At 43.2% G+C, this 5964-nt stretch overlaps 1 long non-coding RNA gene across 2 annotated transcripts; it reads right to left on the bottom strand.

Moving 5' to 3' along the window:
* Positions 1-533: 533 nt before the first annotated feature.
* On the bottom strand, positions 534-3807 carry LOC109775392 (uncharacterized). Of its 2 annotated transcripts, none has more exons than XR_002235809.4 (3): positions 3514-3807; positions 1947-3155; positions 534-1827 (listed from the first exon to the last, which is right to left on the bottom strand). It is a non-coding gene; the product is annotated as an uncharacterized lncRNA (long non-coding RNA). The 2 variants fall into 2 exon arrangements; XR_005756243.3 differs by having other exon boundaries at positions 1947-3139; positions 3514-3756.
* Between the last annotated feature and the right edge of the window lie 2157 nt (positions 3808-5964).

Below are 5964 nucleotides of genomic sequence, written 5' to 3' on the forward strand. Positions count from 1 at the left end.
CACTCTTTAGTCCCGGTTCGTGTCTCAAACCGAGACTAAAGGTCTAACTTTAGTCTCGGTTTGAGACACGAACCGGGACTAAAGAGCACCACACCCTTTAGTCCCGGTTCGTGTCTCAAACCGGGACAAAAGGTCTCATTTGAACCGGGACTAATGTATTCTCGAACCGGGACTAATGCTCACATTAGTCCCGGTTCGTGATGCAACCGAGACTAATGTGTACAGCGAGCTGTGACCAAAGCCCTGTTTTCTACTAGTGGCTCATGTGTTCTCATGGAAAAGAAGCTATGCATAAAAATGTTCGTCCAGAGTATGAAAAATGTCAATGGTTCTCTCCGCTTCCATCCTCACGCGTACATGCCTGATTTAATCAGATATTAGTGAATAAACCAAATAGATAATTAAACGACATGTTTGAAGCACACACACACAACGACATGTCTGAAGCACAACGACATGTATCCATTAAGAACTGAACTACTATAAATAAATCTAGTTAAGAGATTTGAGAAAAAGAATTGCACTGATAGTAGTAGCAATCAATTAAGACCTAGGTTTTTCTTAATCTCAACATGATACCTAGATTCAAATACAAGAAAAGAAGTCAATTCTAACCATGAAGTAGAAAACTGGCTTCTACATGTGCCCTTGACAATTAAGAGAGTTACAGGTTTTTCCGCGAGATAAGTAAACACAATTTTACAGAAACTGCTATAAACATCTGGTTATGGATAAAAGGAGGCAATTAAGAAACAAGATATTAGATGTAAGTAAACATAATTTTACAAAGACTTTGCTGCAAATATCTGGTACCAGATAGAGGAAGACAATTAAGAAAGAACAACAAATCAGAAGAGAGATAATCAATAAATACTCGTGGAGTTGTAGAGTTGTATTGGAACTCTAGAAGCTAGCGGCAGTCTGTCGACTGGCCTACTGCACTCTCTACTAAAAAAAGAAGCAAAGTGAGTCATCATTTAAATCAAGTACTTGCATCTTGTTATATTAAAACATTCTTTTGTAACCTTCATCATATTCCAATAATGATTTATACTACCAAGATATTAGCTTCTGTCTCTCTCACATCTCATATATATCTGCTAATGACATGTACAATAAGCAAAAATTTGTTTTTATGCATCAGATTACCTGAGATCATCTGCAACGACATGGCAATATAAAATAAATTATTATCGAATCTGACTTGAGATAGTAAACTAACTTAGTGGCATTTCATCAAGGACTATCATAAATCACGCAGTTCATTATCACAAAAAAAGAGGGCCAATTGTCTATTAGAATGCACATGGGAGAATATATTGAAGCAGAAATAGAATATATGGCTGCATGTCTCAGTACAAAATATAATGTCGAAACAATATATAAATTACGAACTTATCATAATGTAGAAAATATGGAACATAGCATTGCATGAGGTATTTTCATGGAGAAAAATGGGTACCCATGTGATAATTCTAACTGACACGATCCTTTGAAATTTCTGTCATATACTTATTCACATGAGCGTGGGAATCAGAGCATGTAAATGTGATGAACCACAAATGATAGGTTGTCTATGTGAAATGCTAAAATTTCAAATTGTATGACCAAAAAAGTTTATATGTTGAAACCGGAAGCACGGCTTCCGGTTTATATGTTGTACACACTGAACTTTGTATCTACTACCCCTGACAAAGTTGCATCCTTTCTATCTACGACCAGAAAAAAATAGCTTCCTTTTCTGAGTAGAAAAAAACATAAATTCTTCCAATTGCATGAGCCAGGGCAGCTGCACTCTTCCAATTTGTCTCTACAAAATTGTTCCAGCTGGAGCGGGCCACCATATCAAAATCGGATTTAGAAGAGTTATAACAATGGCAATACAATCAGTGCAGAGCAGAACAACACACAAGTCAAGATTTGGTGGAGAGGGGAAGGTACCGTACCATGAAAACCAGAGGGAGGCCGAGGTCCGGTGTCTCGTCGAGGCCTAGGTCCAGCAGCTCGTCAAGGCGGAGGTCGTGCAGCTCGGTTATGGAGAAACACCGAACAGTAATATGAAATTTTAAAGCACACCACCGACTAAAATTGCCTCTTCAAGTTTCCTGGTACAAGCCTAAAATTATCACAGGAAGATAATAATGGTGAGGGTGTGCATCTTTTTCTGCTTTCAAGCTTGGTGGTGTTTTTCTAAGCCTACTTCCAATTTCTGCATGCTAAACTGTCCGATCAAGTAACTGAACTGTCCTAATTCCTTAGCATAGTGGGCCAGTTCGCTTAGATGATCAGACAACACATTCTGGACACCAGTAAAGATCTTAAGTGCCTTTTGTTTGTTCAGTTGATCTATGGATCCGGTGAGGTTACTGTAGATGATATCCAACTTTGAAGGAACGTCAGCTCTAAAAGGGTTCACCACCGGCCTATATGCAACACCTAGCTTTATCTCCTCCTGCTATTTCTGAATACAGTGTAGTACTATCACGGCTACAGTTTACCAATTCTGGTCACAGAGCACAAGCTAGGTGTGTAAATAATGCATTGAGATATTGTTCGAACTAACAGAAAGTGCTACTGTGGGGATGGAAAATGAGGTAAAAAACTGAACCTGCTTTTAACTGCTGGTCAATAATGAACTCTTTCTCCTTCAGGTTATGGCACAAACTTGAAAGCCTGGAACAAATGGCCTACTTTCTAGAAACAGAGAAACACAATAAGGGGATATAGAAGTGATAAAAGGTAAACACCCAACACCAGCGAACATTTTGTACAAACTCGTTGTATAATCAATACCACTGATAGCTCATCCTTAGATCCTAAACCTTCTGGAAAAAACTCAAATTCCAGAGAAGAATGTTGTATCTGGGTAAATATTTATGGTGGAATTCCTATTAAATGTTGCTCTGCTCCAGTAAAGATAATGGTAGTTACACCAGAACATCATGCACAAAAATGACCTCTCTGAGGTATGAATTATACGGTGCCATGGAAAGGAATGAATGCAGCAGCTAGCTAGAAAGAAAGTGAGCAAAACACTATACATGCAAATAAAGGACTTTATGTGAGGGAGAATATTACTTACTTGTGTATGTGAGATTCAGGAATGCAACACCGATGCTTGTGATCCCTGCCAGCTCACCTAAAATTGAAGTAGCCTGCTCAAAAGAAAAGTGGGAAAGTCAACATACATATAATCAAGACCATAGTTGTCCTGCCCAAGTGAGACTTTCCAAAAATCCCATCCAATTCATGAAACCAGGACAAGATCTTTACATATACACCAATTTTGCAATCACAAGCATGAACTTCTCTTGTGTGCAAGCATCATATCTCAGGCAATACCATCAATTTCGGAAATTATTGAACTATTTTGCCCTCTTTGGAGTCTGGACACAACCACATCTTTCTCCCTCGTGCTTTACTAGTCCATCCAATTGACGGTTCATCAGAACTCTAAGGTAGCCAGTCTGCAGATTAGGAATAGTTGAGCTTCAGAACGCAAGGCAAACTTACTTGCTTGAGGACCGGGGGCGGCGGGGCGGAGGCCAAGCTGAGAGGGAGCGCGACGGGCGGCTCCGGCGGCGAGCGGATCCAGGGGCGGGGCGGCTCCGGCGACGACCTGCGGCAAAGGGCGACCCGCGGCGGCCCCGGCTAGCGGCGACCCGTGGAGGCTCCCGCGGCGAGCGGTGAGTGGCTCCCGCGGGCGGCGGCTGCAGCGGCGAGCGGCTCCCGCGGCTGCTTGGGCTGCGGCTTCCGTGCGAGGGGGGCCTCGTGCGTCTAATTTTTCGCGTTACGTGCGAGGGGGCCTCGTCCCTGGTTAAATTTCGTAGGTTTTTGTTCGTAGATTTTTTTCTCTCCGATTTTCTCTTGATCGAGATCGACCGGTGGTTTGGCACCTTGACTTCGTGGGGGCATCGCTAGCCCAGAATTTTTTTTTCAACGGCCGTGGAGGGCTCGCTCGAAGGTGGAAGGGAGGACGAAAAAAATCAGTGGAGGTGGGACAAAAATTAACCGGTGAGCAGAGACTACCAACTGAGACATTAAGAGTAGAGATATGGTTGAGATAGAGGGTACCATGGAGCTGAGTCTATGAAAAACCACTCTCGCAATGATTTCACCAAAAGTACTGTCACTACTGAGAAAATCACCGTTACTGAGTTCTTTTATATTTGCCGAGTACGAGAACACGGGATCACGACAAAAGTCATCTAAGCTGAGTATGGTTCTCGGCACACAGTAGGACACGACACATGGGTAGATCTGCCGAGCCCTTGCTAAGAAACTCGGCAAACATAAAGGCACTCGGCTTATGCATAGTATGCTGAGAGCCCTGCAGAAGACACCGGACAAATAGGAACCACGTGGCACGGCCGTTTGCAGCTGACGACACTGTGATGGTGGAAAAATAGGAACCCTAGCAGCCGCTCCCATTCTTTGCTCGGTCGAGGGCCGACCGCCGCTCGTCGGCGCCGCCGGCCTTCCCCTTCACCTTTGGCCCTATACGTACCCACTGGCCACCGTCGTGCTAGCTAACCGTCGGGTTCGGCGTCGACCGAGGCCGCTCGCACCCTCCTAGCTGCACGTCACCGGCCCCAAGCTCGTCGTTGATACGTCTCCAACGTATCTATAATTTTTGATTGTTCCATGTTGTTATATTATCATTCTTAGATGTTTTACAATTATTTTATAACAACTTTATATCATCTTTTGGGACTCACCTATTGACATAGTGCCCAGTGCCAGTTGCTGTTTTTTGCTTGTTTTTTACATCGCAGAAAATCAATACCAAACGGAGTCCAAACGCAGCGAAACTTTTTGGAGATTTTTTTGGACCAGAAGACATCCATTGGGCCAAATGAGTACCAGAGGGGTGCCCCGAGGGGGCCACAACCCACCTGGGCGCGCTTGGGGGCCCAGGCGTGCCCTGGTGGGTTGTGCCCACCTCGGTGGCCTCCCGCACCGCCTCTTCGCCATATAAATTGCCAAATATTCCGAAAACCCTTGGGAGAACCCTAGATTGGAAGTTCTGCCGCCGCAAGCCTCTGTATCCACGAAAACAAATCTAGACCTTGTTTCGGCACTCCGCCAGAGGGGGAGATCATCACTGAAGGTCATCTTCATCATCCCTATGGTCTCCATAATGAGGAGGGAGTAGTCCACCCTCGGGGCTGAGGGTTTGTACCAGTAGCTACGTGTTTAATCTCTCTCTCTCTCTCCCTCTCTCTCTCGTGTTCTTGATGGCACGATCTTGATGTATCGGGGGCTTTGTTAATATAGTTGGATCATATGGTGTTTTCCCCTCTCTATCTTGTTGTGATGAATTGAGTTTTTCCTTTGAGATTTTGTTTTATGGGATTGAATAATTTTATGGATTTGAGAGCACTTGATATATGTCTTGCTATGAGTACCCGTGGTGACAATGGGGTATCATATTGATTCACTTGATATGTGTTTTGGCATTCAACTCGCGGATTCCCGAGGTGACATTGGGGTAATCTATGCATAGGGGTTGATGCATGTTCTCGTCTTTGTTTCTCCAGTAGAAATCTTGGAGCACTCTTTGAGGTTCTTTGTGTTGGATTGAGTATTATGAATCTGAAATTGTTTGATGCATATCGTATAATCAACTCACGAATACTCGCGGTGACATTGGAGTATCTAAGTGACATTAGAGTTGGTTGATGTGTATCATATGGTGTTATTTTAGTACGAACTCTTGGTTAGATCGATTGAAAAGAATAGCTTGGTGTTATTTTAGTACGAACTCTAGGATAGATTGATCAGAAAGAATAGCTTTAAGGTGGTTTCGTACCCTACAAAAAATGTCTTCTTATCTTCTCCGATAGATAAGAACTTTGGAGTGATTCTTCTTCACACGTTGAGGGATGGTTATATGATCCAATTAGATTAGCATTATTGAGAGATTGTACTAGCGAAAGTACGGACCCTAGGTCTTGTTTTCAA

The sequence above is a fragment of the Aegilops tauschii genome, chromosome 1, assembly GCF_002575655.3.
Source record: "Aegilops tauschii subsp. strangulata cultivar AL8/78 chromosome 1, Aet v6.0, whole genome shotgun sequence".
Classification (NCBI taxonomy): Eukaryota; Viridiplantae; Streptophyta; class Magnoliopsida; order Poales; family Poaceae; genus Aegilops; species Aegilops tauschii.